Raw genomic sequence first — 23,399 nt, 5'->3', positions numbered from 1 at the left:
AAATTACTGCTTCGACACGTAACGGCATTATAATCACGTGCAGGAGCTGAGGGCTTTAGTTTTGTTTCGTTTTCCATGACGTTCGTAAGCGCGCAAATCAAAGGCAAGTCCTGCGTCTAACACGAACGTAAATGCTTTTGAAAGTGCAGTGTGGTGCAGCTTGTAAAATCCTTGTCCACATTTGTGGTTTGTTGATGTTTGTTCTGTCTGCCAAAGTTGCATTTTGACATCCGGACGGGGGGACTTTATCATTTGAACGTGAAGCCAGCCTTAAACCCTCTGAGGTGTGTCTGTCTGCCGGCACGTATCTTGTGAAAGGTATTTTTTTTTAACGGAGAGCAACTTTAAAAAGGTATCCGCAGCCACCTCGCAGTCCGTGTTTGATTATAGGAGGAATGCGGCGGCGGCGAGCTCGCATTTGTCGTGCTCGAGTGTTTAAGGCGATGGGATCGAAATGCGTTGGGGACTCCCCGCGCAGGTTCGAAACCTGCCGACTCCGGCGTCTGCCGCATGTCGCCTTGTGCCTGCGCGGCAGAGGCGAAGTGCCGCTTCTCCTTTCCTGGTACTATAACAACGCGAAATCGCTTGGACCTGCTGCCATGGACATCAATTCTTCAGATAACCACACACTTTGCCTTCGCACCTCTGGTGCTCTGCTTATGCCTTTGAAAACCTAATGAATAAAGCTGAAAGAACCGACACGATATGTAGGTGCTGGTAAAGCACGCAGTAAAGAACTGTTAACAGCAAGGGTTTCAGTGGGTTAACTGAGGAGAAGGCGTGATCGCTAATTGTTGACTTTTTATTTGGTGTTAGAAACACTCTTACTGTGCATGACGTGCAACAAATGTAGCCACAGAAATTGCATCACGCTTTCATGTATGCTATTGCAAACACCAACGTTGCCTAGATAGAAAACCGAAATAGCCGTGGGTTTGCTTGCTGGTCTGAAGGATCTCTCTTCGAATCTCTATCATTTGTCAATGGAAGTAAAAGGCGCTGCAATCTGATACGTTCAGAATCAAACCCGCAGCTGTTGTTCGACTTTATTTCTTGACTAATTACAACTGAGTGTCGCATGAGCAGTTACATAAACTTGTCTGGTATATTTGAACACAAATGCCGTTCTTCAATTAAAACTAACAGTACATTGTCAGGGACATTCAGTTCTATACAAACAAGAGACAGACAAGAGAATATTTCTACCGTTCATGTGGACTACGTGTTGACTTACTGATCGGAATAATTGAAAGGTTCGGGCTCATAGCCGATGCAGTGCGTGCTAATTAGAACAGCAACGCTGAGCTCTCAGCACCGTACTGAGCCCAGGTGTTTTTCTAAAGCTGTCAGGTGCAGTTCATTTACATGAAGGAAATCTCTTACTGGGTACGATTACAATGCAGTAAGTAGCACAGACTACTTAGGGAGCAGCCCGATGTGTTTAAAAATGACCCGAGCCAGGTAAGAGTCAAACCTACAATCTCCTGATTCGTAATCAGACGCCTTATCCATTGCGCCACTGGACCTGGTGTAACACTGCAGGACTGTAACCCAGTGAGCTCAGCCCTGCAACTAGTAAAATATTACCCCCGGTCCATTCTTTTCCAAAAGTGAGAAACACCTGTTTTCTACATGTTGTCTGTTTTAAAACCATATCTCTTTAAACCAAACCAAAGAGTTTGTCTTTTGCACTGCTATTCTGATTCATTTCGATTTCAAAGAAAAAAAAAACATTACCTTCCAAAGCATCATAAAATTGTCCCTTCTTCCAGACTCTACTTCTCTCTTGTAGTAGTACAGCAGACCTTTCCAGGTGAGCAGATCACAGAGTCCGAAATGAGCTTCCTCAATCAAGCAAAGTACCTGAACATGACTCTGTCATCATAAAAGCGCCCCTGTAATAAAGAAATTAAATCCGAAATCAAGAGGGCAGTTGCCTACTGAAATACAAGAAGTCATCAATTTTAACCTAGCAACACATTAAAGGCTGCATCTATACAAGTACGATTCTAGAAATGCTCACCAGATTACGTTTTAAGAAGGAACTGTGCCTCAGGTTCCGCCGAGATCTTAACTCGGATGGCAGGATTCAGAGTCCGGAGTGCGGACTGATGGCGCACGGAGGGTCCATATACTGTGGATCCCTCAGTGATCTTCCGCGTATTCAAACCACCAGCGTGTGACTCCCCTGTCCCCGTGACCTCATTGCTCTGCTCTCTCCTCTGTGCAGCCGAGCCCGACTCACGGTAAAGTGAAAAAAAATATGCCCTCAACGTGAGATTTAGTCTGGAGCGAGGATAGATGTTACCTTTTTATCATTGAACAGGATGTATGTGATGTGGCGACTAGGTTCAATTTTGTATCCTCTTTAAAAGATTAAGGACTGGGGTGAGCTTGATTTACCAGCTAAGAACCCGACGTGCGCACCGTTTAAGCTGCATAGACTCGGTCGTTTAACTCTTCTCCATTAGTAGGGTTAAGGTTAAAGAAAAAAACATTGCTGACTTCTTTTTTTTTTGCCAGCCGCTAGCGCTGATTAGCAAGGTTTGTATTTCATGTTTTGCAAGTTGCATCCATTTTAAGAAAAACAAGTCGCGTTAAAGACAGGAAATGAATACTTGCATTTAATTAAGTCTAGCCGTAGGCGGTTGTCCATAATGACCAGTACTGTTCAAGAAGACAGAACAAAGAAGGCACCGCTGGGATTCGAACCCAGGATCTCCTGTTTACTAGACAGGCGCTTTAACCAACTAAGCCACAGTGCCCCGGGAGTGTTGTCCTTTTGCAGCCACTTGGACACACCTTTAGAAAAACATTTTGTTAGGCATTCTGCCTCAGCCTAAACACCTATAGCTTGCAAAGCGCATGCTATTAGACAGGCACCTCTGCAAGACCTTAAGAGTCTCTTAAACTAGTGATAGTAAGGTGTTCCCAATGGGTGATGTTCGGCTTTCAAATCATCTCTCCGTGGAAGCACCGAGATGCAGCTGTTTAAGGCTTAGAAGCAGCTGACTGTTTCACTACCTAGCTGATCACTGTCAGTCAGGGAGCTTAGAGGTGAAAAGCCTGTCTGAGAGACAATTCGCCGTCGATCAGTTCAATATGTTCCGTACCAGCTCGGCGCACCCGAGATCATCTTGGTAGCCGTGTAGCTCAGATGAGTGAGAGCTTGTGTGTATTTACCACCGTGATTGGATGCCGGCCCTTCTCAGGTCACAGTAAACCTTCTGCTCAAAAAAAGTGAGGTAAAACCTCACTCTGCACAGTAAAACCTAAAAAAGTGAGGTTTTATTTAATCTCTGACCAAGGGAAACGTTTCATTTTTTCAAAGAAATGTTTGTTAAAAAATAAAGTCATAGTTCCATGGGATTCAATCATAGACCGTGTGACATGGAAGTCAGGAACCTAACCCACTAAAGCACTACAGAAACATTATCGACAGACAATGTACAGCGTGTACTATTCTTGTGTTGCGGTACATGAATATAATTATATCGTTATTAATTTCTAATTTATAACTTTATTAACTTTATAAATTAACTTTATAAATTTATTAACGTTATTAATTAATTTCACGACGCACAGACAGAGCGTGGGGAGCCGCCGCCTGCAAACACAGCTCCAGGCAGGACTCCGCTCTGCAGGAGCCGCAGAGCAGAGGAGATGGGGGCAGCTTAGCTCCTGTGCAGAGACCTGAGCTGCTGTTGCTGTCGCTGTCTTTTCTGCACTCGGGGTAGGAGTGAATGTTGAGTTGCCCTTAGAAATGAAGCAGAGCACTTCAACGGCACGGGTGTGTGTGTGTGCGCCCTGGTGATTCTGGGAGACAGATCGAACCTGGGCTAAAAGAGAGGAGGCTTAGCCCTCTTCCATTTACTAGTTCAAAGTTGTACAACCCATTTGTATCTGCTAGGCGGCGCAGTCGTCGTGCACAAAGAACGCTTTGAAAAGCGTCAAAGGCAAGTCATTCTGAGTTGGTTGTTTGTGTTTTCCGTTCAGACGCGAAATGCTGAAATGATCTCTCGGCTCCTCGGTTGTCATTTCTGCTCCGTAAAGGAATCACAGCACGCGTCGGCTTCCAGCACGGTGGGTCGGGACACGATGCCGGGGGGTCGGAGAGAGCGATGTCTTCCTCATTAGTATAGGACCTGTCACCTGTCCCCACCTGTCACGCGGGAGACAGGGGTACATCAGGACGCGCATTGAAGTGAAAGCAGGATGCGCTGCGACATGCACTGTGCAGATCCCGCCACACTAAGAGGTGAGTGGGTCTGTTCGATAACAGCGCTAGGCGAATCCCCAATCCCCTTTTGTGCGTGGCGACAAAAGAAGTCTGAAGTCCGTTTCCACCCGGGGACCTTTCGCGTGTGAGGCGAACGTGATAACCACTACACTACGGAAACAGTGGTCAGATGTGCCCAGCGGCCCAGTGCTGAGCTTCGCCAATGCGATTCAGCGGCTTCCAGTGCCTTTATTGGTGTGCGCTGATGGACCGTGCTCTCTCTCCAGAGTCCAGCACGCCTGTCATGGACGGAGCAGGAAAGGCGGCGCCACATTCTACAGCCCTCTCCACGCAATCGACGAAATCGGGCTACTGAAGTGGAGAAAATCGCCTCTCCAGAAAGTGCAAATATCATCTTGGAGAGTATAAATCCTATTGCCAAAGGTCAGCCCTGTCTACCAGAGTAACCCTCCCACCTCCTGCAGCGATGGTCAGCTCGTCTCACACGCGAGAAGTTTCGGCTAGAAACAAGCGCCCCCTCTTCTCGCACGTTTTGCACGTTCGAGTAGTTTTAATGCGGCTCCTTCGTACACGGTGCTGATCTTTTGGAAAGCAGGAGGCAAAATTAACACGTTCTCATACCGGGAGTCGAACCCGGGCCGCCTGGGTGAAAGCCAGGAATCCTAACCGCTAGACCATATGGGAGCACGCAACCCTGCTGTTCCGGGCATCATGCAAGCAAACCACAGAAATATTAGAAAACACGCAAGAGAGTTGTCACTCAGAGTGTCGAAGGGTCGATGTATACTGGGGCTCAGTTGAAATGCAACGTTAGGACTTTTCCGAATTATGTCACACGAAGAGAGCACAGCCTTTTCCGCCCTGCCACGTGTGTATCGGTAACTCGCCGTGATCGTATAGTGGTCAGTACTTTGCGTTGTGGCCGCAACAACCCCAGTTCGAATCCGGGTCACGGCAGAATAGGGGCGTCTGCTTTTACTACTTGCACGAATGAAGGCAAAAAAAAGCCAATCGATGTGAACGAACGGCGCTTTACAGAGGAGTACTGCCTGACTGGATCGTTGATGAACGACAGAGGCCACTCTGACCTCTTCTCGGGTTTCTTCAATTACTTACTAAGGATCTTCTTCACATTCGCCCATGCAGGGGAAGCCAGTTACACCAAAGCAAACGTAGGAAAGTGCAATTCAAGCAGAGACCAGGAGGGACTTGTTTACACCGAGAGTGGTCGGAGAATGGAACAATGCGCCCAGCCCTGTTGGTGGAGCCGATTCTTGATGAGATCTTGGGCTCACTAAGAAGCCCCCGCTGGATGCTAATCTTTCTGCTGTTCTTGCAGGTCCTGCGCTGCTTTTGAGCCGACAAGGCTCGTCCTGGTCTGTCGGCACAACCCAATTGCAAATGATCGGCTCCGTGTACAGACGGAACGTGCGTTTGGTACAAGACTGCATGAAGGCACCGGAAATACATTGGGAACAAATGACCGGTCGCTCAATACCTCTGTGAAGTACAGGAGCATGCAGAACGAGGCTGTTTCCGCCCGGTCTCGAACCGGGGACCTTTCGCGTGTTAGGCGAACGTGATAGCCGCTACACTACGGAAACCTGCAGGGTCAGTTGCTGGTGTCTCGCTTGCGTTTCCGGCTGAGAAAGGGAAGCGTCACTTTAGGCAGGGGGCGCTGGAGAGAGGAACAAAGGGCGCGATGAAACAAAATACCGAAACCCTGGATCTTTAGATCTTCAGTCTAACGCTCTCCCAACTGAGCTATTTCGGCGGTGGACAGAGCGCACAGCCACCTGCTCCAGCCTTCCTGTGTTGCGGCATGAGCGCACCAAGAGGAGCGGGAGAGTGTTGCAGGAACGTCACTCAGAAGGAAAGCCACCCAGCTGCGCCCTCTGAGCTCTGTCCAGCGCATCTTCCTCGCATGGACTCCTGCCTGCGACGGGCAGGAAACAATTAGCAAGAACAGAACAACACCCCATGGGTGTCTCATGACCACACCTTAGGTTGTGACACGTGCAGGTGTGAGGGGTTGCCGGGCTACTTTGGAGCAGAGCTTGGGCGGAGGGGGGGCGGGAAAGCAGACAAAGAGGTGACACCTCAAGGTCTGCACGATCACAGCTCTCCGCCGCCCCAGGCTTCCGCTCGATAAGCTGCTGGACACACCCGCCCCTCCTCACACAGACCGTGGAAAAGCCCCCGAGTGGGAGGGCTCTCTCTTCGTCCCAGGAGCTCTTGGACACGACGCACAGACAGGGTGCGGGGAGCTGCCGCCTGCAAACACGGCTCCAGGCAGGACTCCGCTCCGCAGGAGCCGCAGAGCAGAGCAGAGGAGATGGGGGCAGCTTAGCTCCTGTGCAGAGACCTGAGCTGCTGCTGCTGCAGACGCTGTCTTTTCTGCACTCGGGGTAGGAGTGAATGTTGAGTTGCCCTTAGAAATGAAGCAGAGCACTTCAACGGCACAGGTGTGTGTGTGTGCGTGCGCCCTGGTGATTCTGGGAGACAGATCGAACCTGGGCTAAAAGAGAGGAGGCTTAGCCCTCTTCCATTTGCTACTTCAAAGTTGTACAACCCATTTGTATCTGCTAGGCGGCGCAGTCGTCGTGCACAAAGAACGCTTTGAAAAGCGTCCAAAGCAAGTCATTCCGAGTTGGTCGTTTGTGTTTTCCACTAATGTAAGAGCTATTTCAAGTGCGACGTGGTGCGGCTTTTCAAATGCTTGTGGGCATTTCTCTGTTGTTGATTCTTTTTTTGTCTGTAACAAAGTGGCATTTTCATGTCCGGACGGGGAGACTTTATCATTCCGACATGAAGCCACCCTTAAGTCCTCTGAGGCGTGTCTGTCTGCAAGGCTTGTATTTTGGAAATGTTTTTTTGAAACGGAAAACGACTTTGAAATAGGCTTCCGCCGGCGTCTCGCGATCCAGGTAAGATTGTAGCAAGAACGCAGCGGCTGTGGGGCTTGCTGTAGTCGTGGCCGAGTGGTTAAGGCGATGGCCTAGAAATCCATTGGGGTCTCCCCGCGCAGGTTCGAATCCTGCCGACTACGTTATCTGCCTCCAGTCGGTGTGTTTCGGCGCAAGCAAAGAAGTGCGCCTCTTTGCTGTTCCTGGTGGTTTTAAAACGCCCAATCGCTTGTACCCGCTGCCTTGGAAATAAGTTCTTCAGCATCCGCGAATGGCATTTTGCAGCTGGAAGCAGATGTCGATGCACTTTGCACAGAGCACCAAAAAAGCGTCTTTTTTGAAGGCCCAGGCACTGAGCATTGGTGGTTCAGTGGTAGCATTCTCGCCTGCCATGCGGGAGGCTCGGGTTCGATTCCCGGCCAATGCAGTGGCTTTTGCAGCGAGCGGCTCCATCACTTGCATCCCCTTGCAACTCGCAACTGAAAACCCACTGAAGCTAAGCAGGTGTGAGCCAGGTCAGTACCCGAATAAGGGTGAGCTACAGGGAAAAACAAAGCTTCCAGCTGGAAGCGGTGTTAATGGTGCCGGCGGGGGGGCGCTCACCCTGAGGTCTGTGCGGGTCCCAATGCCCCAGTATAGTGACGGAGTTGCTGTGTTGTAAAAGGGCGCTGTCTTTTGGATGAGATGTAAAACCGAGGTCACAGCGTTCTGTGGTCATTCAAAATGACCACCAAAACCTTTGACAAAAGCTCTTGGTAATTGATGGTCTTCAATAATGCTTCTCCTTTAGGTACATTTTAAATCAGCTGAAAAATGCTGTGAAATGGGGGGGCACTTCAGGCCAGTGTAGGATTTGGGTTACAAGAACCATGAAACTGCACGAGAAAGCCCGTACACTGAATTACACGGCTTTCTATTCAAAGGAGGACAAAAGAAATTCCCTGAGTTTGATTTTTTGCAGCACAGAGAGGAGCACTGTCGTGAGGCTGGTTAGCTCAGTTGGTTAGAGTGTGGTGCTAATAACGCCAAGGTCGCGGGTTCGAGCCCCGTACGGGCCAGGTCCTTTTCTCCTCTCTTACCAAAGCTGTTAGGTTCCTTTCCGTGGTGAGAGGGGTTGTCATGCAACGCTGCCACATAGTGCCGACAGACAAGAGTGTTGCGTGAGAAGAGAAAAGTGTTTGAAGATTTAAGAGTGTCTTAGGTGGAGCCAAAATCAAGTGTCACAAATGCAAGTGGTTGGATTTCCAATGTTTAATATGGTAAATCCTTAAGTTTCTTGGCGGTATCCTTTACAGTCCTCTGTTCGGTCGACAAGGGACTGAAGGGGGCAGCTTTCCTCACACATACAGTGCAATGTACTGTAGTGTTCCCCTTCATTGAATTCGCAGTTCTGCATCAGACCTCTAACTCGTTTCCTTAGCTTGGATTTAAGCCACGAAGCAGGCTTCTACTGTATAAGGAATCACAAACTATTTGAGAGGCCACCATCCCAGGGGGAACTGACAAAGTCTATCCCTAAACACCTAGCGCGGTCTCTCGAGAGACTGTCAAAAATCGCTTTCTCCGTTTGCGTTGCAAGTAAGTGAAAACGCGGTCTCAACCCAGAGCCACTTGGCAGCAGCGACACGTAAATACCGTTACTGTTACTGCTCGATACCGACGTTAGCCTACTATACCATGTTCAGCCACCGCTAGAAAATGCACGGCTCTAGAACCGGAGCAAACGACAGGAGGGCCAACGCCGAACGGGCACACGTGTCAGACATGGAGCGCGACGAGAATGGGATTCGAACCCATGCGTGCAGAGCACAATGGATTAGCAGTCCATCGCCTTAACCACTCGGCCACCTCGTCGAGGGATCTGCGCTGTCCGGACATGGGTTGGCGCGCTCCAGATGATCTTTTTCTTTTTTTTCCCCCGTACTCGAGGGTCATTTTCCTGTTCCACATGCGATTTCAACATTTTCCTTGGGAGATGTCAAGCCAGCAAGCCACTGCTGTGGTTCAGTGGCCAGTGTGGAGTTCAGTGGCCCTGTTGTACACAGAAAGCACATTGAGCTCCTTGGACATGAAAAGTTCCAGATAAAAGCCATTTGTCACCCTTTCTCTTGGTGTTGATGTTGCTATTATATGTAAAGGTGGCAACTTGCTCAGCGAGCAGGCGGAGCACACACCGAATGCAGATGTGTCTGAGTGGTGTGTCCAAGTGGCTGTCAAAGGACAGCTCTCCTGGGGCGCCGTGGCTTAGTTGCTTAAGGTGCCTGTCTAGTACACAGGAGACCCTGGCTCCGAATCCCAGCGGTGCCTTTTTTGTTCTGTCTTCTCGAACAGAACTGGTCATTATGGACAACCGCCTACGGCTAGACTTAATTAAATGCAAGCATTCATTTCCTGTCTTGAACAACTTGTTTTTCTTATAATGGATGCAACTTGCAAAACATGAAATACAAACCTTGCTAATCAGCACTCGTGGCTGGCAAAAAAAAAAAGAAGTCAGCAATGTTTTTTTCTTTAACCTTAACCCTTCTAATGGAGAAGAGTTAAACGACCGAGTCTATGCAGCTTAAACGGTGCGCACGTCGGGTTCTTAGCTGAAAGGGTGGTAAATCACGCTCACCCCAGTCCTTAATCTTTTAAAGAGGATACAAAATTGAACCTAGTCGCCACATCACATACATCCTGTTCAACGATAAAAAGGTAACGTCTATCCTCACTCCAGAGTCAATCTCACGTTGAGGGCATATTTTTTTCCACTTTACCATGAGTCGGGCTCGGCTGCACAGAGGCGAGAGCAGAGCAATGAGGTCACGGGGACAGGGGAGTCACACGCTGGCTGTTTGAACACGCGGAAGATCACTGAGGGATCCACAGTATGTGGACCCTCCGTGCGCCATCAGTCCGCACTCCGGACTCTGAATCCTGCCATCCGAGTTAAGATCTCGGCGGAACCTGAGGCGCAGTTCCTTCTTAAAACGTAATCTGGTGAGCATTTCTAGAATCGTACTTGTATAGATGCAGCCTTTAATGTGTTGCTAGGTTAAAATTGATGACTTCTTGAACTTCAGTAGGCAACTGCCCTCTTGATTTCGGATTTAATTTCTTTATTACAGGGGCACTTTTATGAAGACAGAGTCATGTTCAGGTACTTTGCTTGATGGAGGAAGCTCATTTCGGACTCTGTGACCTGCTCACCTGGAAAGGTCTGCTGTACTACTACAAGAGAGAAGTAGAGTCTGGAAGAAGGGACAATTTTATGATGCTTTGGAAGATAATGTTTTTTTTTTCTTTGAAATCGAAATGAATCAGAATATCAGTGCAAAAGACAGACTCTTGGTTTGGTTTAAAGAGATATGGTTTTAAAACAGACAAAATGTAGAAAACAGGTGTTTCTCACTTTTGGAAAAGAATGGACCGGGGATAATATTTTACTAGTTGCAGTGCTGATCTCACTGGGTTACAGTCCTGCAGTGTCACACCGGGGCCAGTGGCGCAATGGATAACGCGTCTGACTACGGATCAGGAGATTGCAGGTTCGACTCCTGCCTGGCTCGGGTCGTTTTTAAACGCATCGGGCTACTCCCTAATTAGTCTGTGCTACTTACTGCATTGTAATCGTACCCAGTAAGAGATTTCCTTCATGTAAATGAACTGCACCTGACAGCTTTAGAAAAACACCTGGCCTCAGTACGGTGCTGAGACCTCAGCGTTGCTGTTCTAATTAGCACGCACTGCATCGGCTATGAGCCTGAACTTTTCAATTATTCCGATCAGTAAGTCAACACGTAGTCCACATGAACGGTAGAAATATTCTCTTGTCTGTCTCTTGTTTGTATAGAACTGAATGTCCCTGACAATGTACTGTTAGTTTTAATTGAAGAACGGCATTTGTGTTCAAATATACCAGACAAGTTTATGTAACTGCTCATGCGACACTCAGATGTAATTAGTCAAGAAATAAAGTCGAACAACAGCTGCGGGTTTGATTCTGAATGTATGAGATTGCAGTGCCTTTTACTTCCATTGACAAATGATAGAGATTCGAAGAGAGATCCTTCAGACCAGCAAGCAAACCCACGGCTATTTCGGTTTTCTATCTAGGCAACGTTGGTGTCTGCAATAGCATACGTTGGTGCCGTAGGCTTTGGGAGGAAAACCTGCAGGATGGAAAGGTGATCTATAGCCTCATCTCTAGAGATGTTTTGTTGCTGTGGCATGTGTGACCCATATTAAAAAAAAAATATCGAAGCTGCCTCTAAATCTGCAAATGAAGATGAGTCGATATACCACTTGTTTTTCGTATAACTAGACATATATTCATTTGTTACTGATTTCATTCATTGAGCACGGGTACAATAGAGGTACAGCAATTCACTGTTTGACATGTCTGGTACAGAACCTACAGAACCTAGCAATTAAAAAAAGGGGTGAAACTGTCTTTAGACTCAGCATACAGTACCGAGGCCACCCATGACCAAATAAAGGCTAACCTCGATAATCAGCCTAAAGAACGCAGACTACAGCAAAACGACTGACTTTGAAAAGGGAATGAACGTCCGGAAGGAGTAGTGGAACTAGCTTGAGATGCTTCTCCGGACCCCTAACTAAAAGCCACCGAGAACCAGCAGCGGCGTCGACTCCTTTCGAACCGGGATCCTTCCGCAGCCACGCAGTTCGTGGTGTCCTAACCCTCCCGTATCTGATTTTGGACCATGCACATCAGGGGAGAGCACGAACGCAGTCCCCCACTACCAGAAATTATGCAGTCGAGATTCCCACATTTGGGGAATTCGCAGGGGTCAGCACAGCCGGAGTGCAACGGCCGAGCCTCGCCCTGGGTGAACCGATTCGATTTCGATTTTTAAGAACTTTATTTTCTTTTCACAAAAAAATACAGGACATCACAAATCAGAAAGCTTTACATTAATATACATACTTAAAACAGTATATATGATCACATCTCATTACATTTTGACACGGTAACAGTTACATAGCAACAATTTTCTTTTTTTCTGGTGCAAATCACATTCTTTACTTAAACATGATAATGTTTTTCACAGTTTCTTGAGATATTGACCTATGCTCTCTATTTCCCACAGATTTTCTGCTTCCTCCCTCCCTTCTCTCCACAGATCTCTGAGGTAATAGTTCTCTCGGGTGATGAACAGGGCCAGGCTACCTGCTGCCTTGACTGGGACCTCGATGCCTTTGAACAGCCCCATGTTCCTCACTCTCCACAGGGCGTCTTTCCCACTGTTCACCACGGCCCAGATCCTGTCAAACACGTCGGGAGGAAGTTTGACAGGAGAGATGCCGTATATGACGAAAGCAGCGGTCAGGGTAAATTGGGGCAAGAGAGCCTGCAACCAATCTTCAAACTGTGCCCAGAAGGCCTTAGCAAAAAAACAGGACCACAGGAGATGGGTCACAGTCTCCTCCTCGCCGCAGCCCACCCTAACGTAGCGAGGGCTGGGGGTGAGGCCCCTACGGTACAAGAAAGTTCGTACCGGTAAGCACTGGTGGAAGACACTCCAGGCTAAATCTCTGTTAATGTTGCACAGAAATTTAGAGGATGTGTGTCTCCACACCTTCCTTGTTTGGGCTGATGTTAAAATGCCCACAGGGGTCTGCCTATTGTTCTGGGGTGCAACGAAATCTTCCAGTTTTTGGACGCTGACATCTCGGAGGGGAATATGGCCAATTGGGTGAGATCTTAGAAAACTTTTAACTGTCCCATAAATTGCAGGGCATGTGTCAGAGAGTGGGACGTCCAGCTTGGGTCTGACACCCCACACTCTGAACTCCTCCCTACCTACCCAGAGCCTGGAAAAATAAGTCCAGGTACGCGCTGCAGGTGCTGTTGCAAAGCCTCTCAGCACAGAGGCCAGGAAAATGCACAGCAGCTTCGTAGAAATATCTGGGACAGACTTCCCCCCTGAGGGTAGCGGCCTGTACATTATTTCCCTTCTGAGTCTTTCCTGCTTCCCACCCCATAGAAATTGAAACATCAATCTCCTCAGCACCGCTGCAACACGGTGTGGGATTGGGAAGGTAGAAGCCAGAAAATTCAAGACAGGCAAGAGCTCGGCTTTGATGACCAGCACCTTCCCTGTCATGGTGAGGTCTCGGTCCTTCCATTGCATCAGTTTTTTGTTTAAGATTGGCAATTTGTTCTGCCAATTTACTGTTCCCATCTCTTCTCCAAAATACACCCCCAGGACCTTAATTCTCTTCTCTTGCAGCCTGAGATCATGTCCTTCTTTTGGCTCCCTCCAGTTCTGATAAAAAATCTCACTCTTAGATTTGTTAATTTTTGCGGATGAAGCCAAAGAGAAACGATCACAGCACTGCAGAGCTCTGCTAATTGAGGCATTGTCAGAGAGGAGCAGGGTGACGTCATCCATGTATAGAGATGTCTTTACCTCTCCTCCCCCACTTCCAGGCACTGGTATCCGATTAATGGCCTGATCCTGGCGCAAGGCACAGGCTAAGGGCTCCATAGCCAAAACGAATAACAAGGGGGATAATGGGCAGGCCTGCCTCACCTCTGAACAGACTTCAAAGGGGCGTGATCTATTGCCATTAACCATTACTCTGCTGTTGCTACCTGTGTACAGCAGGTTAATCCACTTTCTCATGATGGGGCCAAAATTCATGTGCTCAAGTACCGATGTGAAGTACTGCCGGTTTAGGCGGTCAAAGGCCTTTTCTAGGTCTACACCTAAAATGCACAGAGGGAGGGAGCGATCCTCTGAGTACAGACAAACATCCCTCAACAAGGCCAGGTTGTCGCTCATCAGGCGTCCTGCTATCCCACAAGTCTGTTCTTTCCCTACCAGTGAGGCCACTACATTTTGTAGGCGCAGGATCTTAGTGTCCACGCCTAAGAGGCTGAGGGGTCTCCAGTTCTTTATGTCATTCTTTGCTCCTTTCTTAAACAAGAGAGAGATAGTGCCTTCTCTTAAGGAGTCAGGCAGCAATTCTGTCTTATAGCTTTCCTCGAATAGGAGCAGTAGCGGATCCTGAAGCAGATCCCAAAAGGTGCAATAAAATTCTTTAGGGAGCCCGTCAGCACCCGGAGTTTTCCCCTTCTGTAAGCTCTCCATAGCCTGTCTCAGCTCTTCTACTGTCAAATCCCTCTCAAGTACTTCCCTATCTTCTTCACTCAAAACGTTTTCTAGCTTTGAGGTAAAAAAATGAATTTCTTCATCCTTTACCTCTGTAGAGCTGTACAGTCTTGAGTAGAAGGCCTCGGTGCAGGAGAGGATAGCACTCGGCTCTGTTCTCTCTCGTCCCTCCTCATCAACTACACTTTCCATGACAGACTTGGAGCCTACCACTTTCCTGAAAAAGAAGCGAGTACACTTCTCATTTTCTTCCAAGAACTGCACTCTGCTTCTTAACAGCACTCCTCGACTACTTTCTTCGGCTATGCTCCGGATGTCCTTTTTTAAAAGGGTGATATCCTCGAGCACATCGAAGCCACTGTGCAGCATCGTGTAGAGACGCTGCAGCTGCCTCTGTTTCCTGGCTAGCACTCCTCTCCGTCTGGCAGCAGCCTTCCTTCCCTCAGCCATGAAAAAGGCCTTTGTCCTCACCTTCACCTCCTCCCACCACTCTCCTACTGACCCGTACAGACACTGCAAGGACAGCCACTGTGATAGTTTCTCCTTGTAGCGGGATACAACCCCCTCGTTCTCTAGCAGCTTTGTGTTGAGTTTCCAGAGGCCTGGGCCAAAGACAGTCCCGCCCTGGAGTTCCACTCTACACCCTAAAGCCTGATGATCTGAGAAGAAGACAGGCTGAAGAGTGACCCCAACAACTTTCACTCTCTCTGAGACAAAGCAATAGTCAATTCTGGAGCTGCTATTCCTCCCTGACCATGTATATCCTGCTGTTGTGGGATATATACATCTATATGTGTCTGAGAGTTTAAAGTCTTGAACTAAGTTTTGCAGGGCCAGTGAGCTGGAATCCAATTTTATCGGAGAGCTAGACTGCCTGTCTGTGTGCTCTAAGATACAATTAAAATCCCCTCCCACTATCACGTCTGTGCTACTTAACAATAGGGGAGAGAGTGCCTTGAGTAGCTCCACCCTTCCTCCCACATCAGTAGGACAATACACATTGATTAGCCGCAGGTTAACGGTCCCCCATTCCACATCCACACACAGCAACCTGCCATCTATGACCCTCTGAATACTTTTCAATTTGAAAGCCCATCCTTTGAAAAGAATGGCCACGCCAGAGGCTCTGTTGTTATTGTCCCCTGACCAAACAGAAGGCCCTTTATCCCACCTATCTTCAAAGCTTTTATACCTCTCTTGATAGGCTAAAGCACACTCCTGCAACATCAACACATCTCCCTCTCTCTGCTGGAGGTAATCAAAGACAGACTGGCATTTCACTCTGTCATTGATACCTCTGGTGTTAAGAGAAATTATGTTTAGAGCCATATTACATAAGAAAGTGGAACCAGTCTTTACAAAACACATTTCTCTTCGGTCTCACCTGTTACCTTCTTCTTTTTCTTTTTCTTCTTACCAATTTCCTGCCAGCCATCCTCTGAATGAGCCTTCATCAGGGTGGCAGCAGTAAAAGCGTTCACGGAGTCCATTTCAAGGAAGGGGGTAGAGGGAGGGGTGGAGGGGTTCCAGCTGTCCCCATCGCCATGCTCTCCTTCCTCCTCGCTCGGGGAGAAAACAGAGTCATTTTTGCACTCCGGCTGTGCTGACCCCTGTGAATTCCCCAAATGTGGGAATCTCGACTGCATAATTTCTGGTAGTGGGGGACTGGGTTCGCGCTCTCCCCTGATGTGCTTGGTCCAAAATCAGATACGGGAGGGTTAGGACACCACGAGCTGCGTGGCTGCGGAAGGATCCCGGTTCGACAGGAGTGGACGCCGCTGCTGGTTCTCGCTGGCTTTTAGTTAGGGGTCCGGAGAAGCATCTCAAGCTAGTTCCACTACTCCTTCCGGACGTTCATTCCCTTTTCAAAGTCAGTCGTTTTGCTGTAGTCTGCGTTCTTTAGGCTGATTATCGAGGTTAGCCTTTATTTGGTCATGGGGGGCCTCGGTACTGTATGCTGAGTCTAAAGACAGTTTCACCCGTTTTCTGATTGCTGGGTTCTGTACCAGTGCAGACATGTCAAACAGTGAATGGCTGTACCTCTATTGTATCCATGCTCAATGAATGAAATTGGTAACAAATGAATATATGTCTAGTTATACGAAAAACGAGTGGTTTATCGACTCATCTTCATTTGCAGATTTAGAGGCAGCTTCGATATTCGTTTTACAGACGGGTTTTTTTTTTTGAATATGGGTCACACACATGCCACAGCAACAAAACATCTCTAGAGATGAGGCTATAGATCACCTTTCCATCCTGCAGGTTTTCCTCCCAAAGCCTACGGCACCAACGGCGACCCCTGCTGGCCGGGAGAGCAAAAGCTTACAGCACCTGGTATTCCCAGGCAGTCTCCCATCCAAGTACTAACCAGGCCCGACGCTGCTTAGCTTCCGAGATCAGACGAGATCGGGCATGTTCAGGGTGGTGTGGCCGTAAGCGAAACCCCTGGCGCCTGACTCGCTACTTGAAGCTGTGTGTGGCGGGGGTTCCGTGCCCCCCGAGCGGGACTGAAGGATCGTTCGTGTGCAACTCTTTGGAAAGGAGCTGCTTTCCAAATCGCATTGCGTGCCTGGATGTTGGCGAATGCGCTCCCTTGTGTTGGCTCGTCCTGCACTGGAGGAGGACAAACAATCTGCACGGAGGAGCACCAGGCAAGTCTTCAGTGCACAGCACTCTGGAAACATTTCGGGGCTGTCGCGTGTTTATTTCAGCACGTAAAGCGCACCGGTCCAACACGTCGGCCGGGCGCACGGCGCCTCCGCCCTCTTGCTGCCCCTGCAGCTGCTTCACTTTTCCCTTTAGTTGCCATCGATTTTTTTGTAGTGCTATACATATACGATTGAGGTATCTTAGAGTTCTCCTTCGAAGACCCAGCACTCTCTTTTCTTTTCCCAGTGTTACTCATATCGGACTTTTTAAACCTAAAAAAAAATCGTTTTTTTTTTCTTTCAATTATAACTGAAGTTTAAACAACTAGTGTTAAGTCCTTATTTTTCTGTAGTCAAAAAAGCAAAAATTAACATTCAGGTCATGAAATACTCAAAAAAACTCCCCAACCACTAAACTTTACCTCCCACCTGAGCGCCATCTTGAACGCCCCTACCACCAGAGAATGCTCACGATTTCGGAAGCTGTCTCCGGGACGTGCTGATTCCACACATCCTGAATAAATCATGATATTGTTAGTTGTTGTAGCTAGACGTTCAAATGAGTTTCATGGCCAGATGGACTGTTTCCTCCAGCGGTATAATATTGCAGTGAGACAGCACGATGCCTGCAAGACTATGTCACGCTAAACGCCACAGATTGTGTTTGTCCGTTCGTGTCAGTCGTCCCGCAGCCACGGGAAGTGGGACACAAACATGCTGCAATGCTTTCAGGACGTTAGGATTTGTTTGTGCAACATCCGAGAAGAGTTCTTGTGGCTTGAATGTGAACTGTACGTGCCCGCCCCCTTTCCTCTGTAGTGCATGAGTTCCTCCCGGCATGCCCTTCGTCATTGTTCTGTCATCTTGTATTTAAAGGGTTGTATTTCTGCTGCTGAAAATAAGCAACGGTTTTCTCACAACGCCCTTTGTTCCCAACGGAGCCCTTGTCTGTCATGAAATTCTTCAAAACCTCAAGCTAGAAGAAGAAGAAGACGACAAATATGAAGCGTTATAGCAACGACATGCCATGAGACGATCGATAACGATTTCCATAGGATCCCCGCGGTTGCCTGGCAACCGTCAGCTTTGCGCAGTGGCAGTATCGTAGCCTGTGAGGTTTAGCCGAGGCGCGATTATTGCTAGTTGAAAACTTTTCCCAATACCCCGCTTCCGCCGGTTTGCAATACAATCGGCGAAAGCAATTTTTGACAGTCTCGTCAGAGACTGAGCAAGGTGTTTAAAGACAGATTTGGTCACGGTGATATCATGGTAGAAAGAAACGAGCTTGTTACGTGTCAACAGAAACGCTCTTTAGCTCTTTCAGCTTTATGCAGAGAACAGCGTCTGTCGAGATTACTTTTGAGTCAGCGCGAAACGCCGTGTGCTGTCAGTATGATTTCATATTGCTCGTAGCGGCGTCTGGCTTTTGTCTGTCAAACGTTAGGTTGCGCTTCTTCATGCTGCATCGTCGGCATGAGTGGAGCATTTTAAACGTCTGTACTTACTGCGCCCCATAAGAAATCGTTTGTCCCCATTCAAAAGAGATTGTGCGATGTCTTGCAGCGTTCGCAAAGCAAACCTTTGACAGTTTGAAAAGAGGAATTTATTCTGCTTCCTGTGCGTGCAGTAGTTACAAAGTTGAACGTCTTTACACGATCTGCTGCAGTTTTCAGTGGGTGGGCTTTGTCAAATGGCTTGGAAAAACGCACTGTGTTTCGGCTCGGGAAACATCATGAGCAGTGTCCTGCATGTTTTCTGTGTATAGCTGTCTTTTAACGCATACAGAATTCATTCGAAATCATTGATTTCTCCAATTAAAAAGGGTCCCTTTTTGAACCTGCCAGAAGCATTCTTTCAATGTAACAGATTTACTCCGGGGAAGGGCAGCATGACATTGAGAGTAGCTCAAGCTTTCAGCACCTTTATCTGACTGCATGTATGCAGACACTGCTCAGAATCCCCTGTAAGATTCTCCTTCAATTCCGTTTTGCAGTGCTTTAGCTCTTTCAAAAGGCTTCGCTTTGCTAGTCACAATCCAAGGCTCATGACAGCATTTGAAAACATTCGCAACTGCGTTGGCCGGGAATTGAACCTGGGTTAACTGCTTTGAAGGCAGCTATGCGCAACACTGGCTCGCTCCAGAATAAATCTCACGTCGAGGGCATATTTTTTTCCATTTTACCGTGAGTCGGGCTCAGCTGCACAGAGGAGAGAGCAGAGCAAAGAGGTCACGGGGACAGGGGAGTCACACGCTAACGGTTTGAATACGCGGAAGATCACTGAGGGATCCACAGTATATGGACCCTCCGTGCGCCATCAGTCCGCACTCCGGACTCTGAATCCTGCCATCCGAGTTAAGATCTCGGCGGAACCTGAGGCGCAGTTCCTTCTTAAAACGTAATCTGGTGAGCATTTCTAGAATCGTACTTGTATAGATGCAGCCTTTAATGTGTTGCTAGGTTAAAATTGATGACTTCTTGTATTTCAGTAGGCAACTGCCCTCTTGATTTCGGATTTAATTTCTTTATTACAGGGGCACTTTTATGAAGACAGAGTCATGTTCAGGTACTTTGCTTGATGGAGGAAGCTCATTTCGGACTCTGTGATCTGCTCACCTGGAAAGGTCTGCTATACTACTACAAGAGAGAAGTAGAGTCTGGAAGAAGGGACAATTTTATGATGCTTTGGAAGATAATGTTTTTTTTTTTCTTATACTGAAAATGAAAGGTAGTTGTTTCTATATGGACTCAGTCTTTGGAATTTGTATATATATATTTCAGTGATCCCTCAGCCATTCCTTCTGTATTGTAATTCAATTTCTCTTTTAAAATTCCTTCCCCACTTCTAGGACCTGCAGTTGTTGAACTCCACAATGGCTTCTATTGGAAAGTCTGTGACTGAGACCAAGTGTTCACTTTTTTATGAAACCATTATTTATTTAGGAGCAATGAGCAATTCTTATATAAATGCAATAAAATCATTATGCTCAAACTATGAGAGAGAAAATTAAGGATAATTTAAGAAATCAGTCTTAGCTTGTTTCTATACACAGATGGTATTATTTATTTTCAAAGGAAACCCGCGAGGATTCCCCTGGTGTGCAAGATGTGCCTGAATACTCTTGATCAGCTTCCTGCTCACTTGAAGAGGGTGTGTATGAAGCACGCCACGGCAGAAAACATCAGGATGGCCTCTCAACAGGCGAGGGAGGACATGATGAATCACCTGAAGAACGGGGTCATCGTGGATTACCACAGAATAGAGATCGTGTCTGGTGAGGCAAACAGGATAGTGGTTGTAAGACTGCTAGAGTCCTTGGGCCTTTTTGTACATGGGAAGCCTGAAGACACATTGGCAAGGTGAGATATTTTTAATCTGTAAGGCTTCTGTAGTTTCTTTTTGAAATCATTGTTACAACATATTATGTAAAAGCATGTTGAAAAGAATCTACCTGCATTCCAGCGGCCCTGAGCAAGAGGCCGCAGTCCAGGAGGAAGAGATGCCAGAGGCTGCTCTAGAAACTGAAACAGAAGCGGATAAGGAAGGGGAAGATGTGAGCTCTGAAGAACTCTATCAGCAGTAAGACTTTTTATTTTTCAGATGTATCTATTTTTTACTAAAATTCTAATTTGTCTTATAGGTATAAAATGTTTAAACCGGTGTTTTATATCCTTACAGGCCCTGAGTAGTTAAAAAGTATCAGCAGGCCGGAAGAGAGTGGCCCAAGCTGGACTCTATAGAAAGCACTCCCTGGATGCTCCTCTCCTGATTGGATTCAAACAGTACCTTACCAAGGATCTGGGAGTGGCAAATTATTCTCAGGAGGTATTTATTTTTTAAAGGCATTTAAAATTAAGCAATGGTATCTTCATTGTAAATGTTTTTATTTCTTAGCTTAAAATTCACCCATGTGAAATGATGTCAGCCATAAACATCATGACTCTATATTTCCTACCTGAATCTATTCTACTTAAATTATTACATTATACACAATTTGAGTTCATTTTAAAAAGTAAAAGGTAATGAAAGGAATGCATTTTCATAAGAAAGATAATACCGATATGCATGTGATAATCTTCCTTATATCATGTAGTGCATCATTTGGACACTTTGTGGGCTTCAAATACAAAGAAAATCATGTTCTATGGTACAAGATAAATACAAAACTTAAGCTTTTATTTTAATTAGATTTCTTTATAAAGCATAAGCAATCATTTATTACATCGCTTCTTGAATTAAATCTTTTGACAAGAGGTAAGACTTCTGTTACATTTAAACCCATGTTTAGCTGTGTTTTTTAGATTTAACTGAACCAATTTCTGTGTGTGATAATGTCCTTGAATTCTGACAACATCACACTAAATTACATGATATAAAACAGCTAATGTTTCTAGAGATAAAGTTTCTGAGATGCTTCTAATTACTTTTTCTTACCAGGGACAGTTTAATTCACCTTGTACAGTACTGTAAGACCAAGATACTTTTTTTAAAAGTTATTTAACATTTTATAGAACTTTGTCTACTATGGCAACATGATGTGCTTGGTGAAACTTGGAAAAATACTGCTTGGCCACTTATCTTAAGATAAAGATAGGATAAAGGTTTATCTTTTGCACCTACCTGACCCCCAGGGAAGGCCAATGCTTTCTAAGTTGATGGTTCCCTACAGTAGACTGTACTTTAATTTCAAAGGTAATGTATATTGACCCAAATCAGTTTTGGAATCCAATCTACTGACGAGATGGAGCACATCCTTTTTTCAGGATTTTAGCATCATACGTTTGGTATATTTAGTCCCTAATGCTGAAAGAAATGATCATAGAACATTTGGACACTTTGTGGGCTTGAAATACAAAGCAAATCATGTTCTATGGTACAAGATAAATACAAAACTTAAGCTTTTATTTTAATTAGATTTGTTTATAAAGCATAAGCAATCATTTATTACATTAATATATGTAAAAATAACATTTTAGCATCATACGTTTAGTATATTTAGTCCCTAATGCTGAAAGAAATGAGCATAGAACATGACATCTAACCTTACCTGCGGTGTTTTTAATCCCTATTGCTCAATGCACGGTGAAAGCATTCCATACATGTGTCTGACAATGAGGAATGGGCCCCTGAGACAGTCATTTGCCTGTTTCACAAATGATCGTATTTTACTAGAGATTCTGTTTGGGATTCAGATGTGCATTCGGACAGCAATCCCTTTCAAGAAATGATATGTTCTGGATGAGGTCAAAGGTGCTGGAACACTGTATCTAGGATGTGTTTGCAGAGACTGTGTGTCTCCTGCTTCAACGCAGTGATAAACAGATGTGCTCCTTTAATTTATTGGTACATGCCCAGGGCAGTAAGCAGTCTGAGGATTTATTTCCAGATGGCATAGAGCAGTGAAGCAGTGAAGTAGTGCAAAACACTGGATCATTATATTATTAGAATCTATTCTACTTAAATTATTACATTATACTCAATTTGAGTTCATTTTAAAAAGTAAAAGGTAATGAAAGGAATGCATTTTCATAAGAAAGATAATACCGATATGCATGTGATAATCTTCCTTATATCATGTAGTGCGTCATTTGGACACTTTGTGGGCTTGAAATACAAAGAAAATCATGTTCTATGGTACAAGATAAATACAAAACTTAAGCTTTTATTTTAATTAGATTTGTTTCTAAAGCATAAGCAATCATTTATTACATTAATATATGTGAAAATAACATTTTAGCATCATATGTTTAGTATATTTAGTCCCTAATGCCGAAAGAAATGATCATTTGTTTAACATGCACGGGTCTGTCTCAAAGGATGCAGTACTCCTGAAGGGTCTCAAACCCTGCATTTCGGATGCCTAGCTGTATCCCTCACATGTGGCACCTCAGAATGACTTCTAACCTTACCTGTGGTGTATTCAGTCCCTATTGCTCAATGCACGGTGTACATACTGCATACATGTGTCTTGAGAATGAGGAATGGGCCCCTGAGACAGTCATTTGCCTGTTTCACAAACAGGGACCTGGATCTAGACCTGGCCCGTACAGGGCTCAAACCCGCGACCTTGGCATTATTAGCACCACGCTCTAACCAACTGAGCTAACCAGCCTCACGACAGTGCTCCTCTCTGTGCTGCAAAAAATCAAACTCAGGGAATTTCTTTTGTCCTCCTTTGAATAGAAAGCCGTGTAATCAGTGTACGGGCTTTCTCGTGCAGTTTCATGGTTCTTGTAACCCAAATCCTACACTGGCCTGAAGTGCCCCCCCATTTCACAGCATTTTTCAGCTGATTTAAAATGTACCTAAAGGAGAAGCATTATTGAAGACCATCAATTACCAAGAGCTTTTGTCAAAGGTTTTGGTGGTCATTTTGAATGACCACAGAGCGCTGTGACCTCGGTTTTACATCTCATCCAAAAGACAGCGCCCTTTTACAACACAGCATCTCCGTCACTATACTGGGGCATTGGGACCC

The 23,399-nt window shown here is 46.2% G+C and overlaps 8 non-coding genes and 2 pseudogenes across 8 annotated transcripts; 4 read left to right on the top strand and 6 right to left on the bottom strand.

Annotated features, from left to right (window-relative positions):
• Positions 1–2,691: 2,691 nt before the first annotated feature.
• On the bottom strand, positions 2,692–2,765 carry trnat-agu (transfer RNA threonine (anticodon AGU)). The gene has a single exon. It is a non-coding gene; the product is annotated as a tRNA-Thr (tRNA).
• Positions 2,766–4,852: 2,087 nt separating this feature from the next.
• Positions 4,853–4,924, bottom strand: trnae-uuc (transfer RNA glutamic acid (anticodon UUC)). The gene has a single exon. It is a non-coding gene; the product is annotated as a tRNA-Glu (tRNA).
• An 847-nt stretch (positions 4,925–5,771) lies between these two features.
• On the bottom strand, positions 5,772–5,844 carry trnav-aac (transfer RNA valine (anticodon AAC)). Its single transcript has one exon. It is a non-coding gene; the product is annotated as a tRNA-Val (tRNA).
• Positions 5,845–8,130: 2,286 nt separating this feature from the next.
• On the top strand, positions 8,131–8,204 carry trnai-aau (transfer RNA isoleucine (anticodon AAU)). The gene has a single exon. It is a non-coding gene; the product is annotated as a tRNA-Ile (tRNA).
• A 714-nt stretch (positions 8,205–8,918) lies between these two features.
• trnas-gcu (transfer RNA serine (anticodon GCU)) lies at positions 8,919–9,000 on the bottom strand. The gene has a single exon. It is a non-coding gene; the product is annotated as a tRNA-Ser (tRNA).
• Positions 9,001–10,624: 1,624 nt separating this feature from the next.
• trnar-acg (transfer RNA arginine (anticodon ACG)) lies at positions 10,625–10,697 on the top strand. The gene has a single exon. It is a non-coding gene; the product is annotated as a tRNA-Arg (tRNA).
• A 1,166-nt stretch (positions 10,698–11,863) lies between these two features.
• On the bottom strand, positions 11,864–12,004 carry LOC138231810 (U1 spliceosomal RNA; annotated as a pseudogene).
• A 3,771-nt stretch (positions 12,005–15,775) lies between these two features.
• LOC138231811 (U1 spliceosomal RNA) lies at positions 15,776–15,956 on the top strand (annotated as a pseudogene).
• A 636-nt stretch (positions 15,957–16,592) lies between these two features.
• LOC138231807 (5S ribosomal RNA) lies at positions 16,593–16,711 on the bottom strand. The gene has a single exon (XR_011186808.1). It is a non-coding gene; the product is annotated as a 5S ribosomal RNA (ribosomal RNA).
• Positions 16,712–18,003: 1,292 nt separating this feature from the next.
• LOC138231808 (U4 spliceosomal RNA) lies at positions 18,004–18,145 on the top strand. The gene has a single exon (XR_011186809.1). It is a non-coding gene; the product is annotated as a U4 spliceosomal RNA (small nuclear RNA).
• Positions 18,146–23,399: the final 5,254 nt, after the last annotated feature.

The sequence above is a fragment of the Lepisosteus oculatus genome, unplaced genomic scaffold (genome assembly GCF_040954835.1).
Source record: "Lepisosteus oculatus isolate fLepOcu1 unplaced genomic scaffold, fLepOcu1.hap2 HAP2_SCAFFOLD_617, whole genome shotgun sequence".
NCBI classification, from domain to species: Eukaryota; Metazoa; Chordata; class Actinopteri; order Semionotiformes; family Lepisosteidae; genus Lepisosteus; species Lepisosteus oculatus.
Note: the sequence above shows the minus strand (reverse complement) of the source record. Positions and strands in the feature narration are given on the sequence as shown.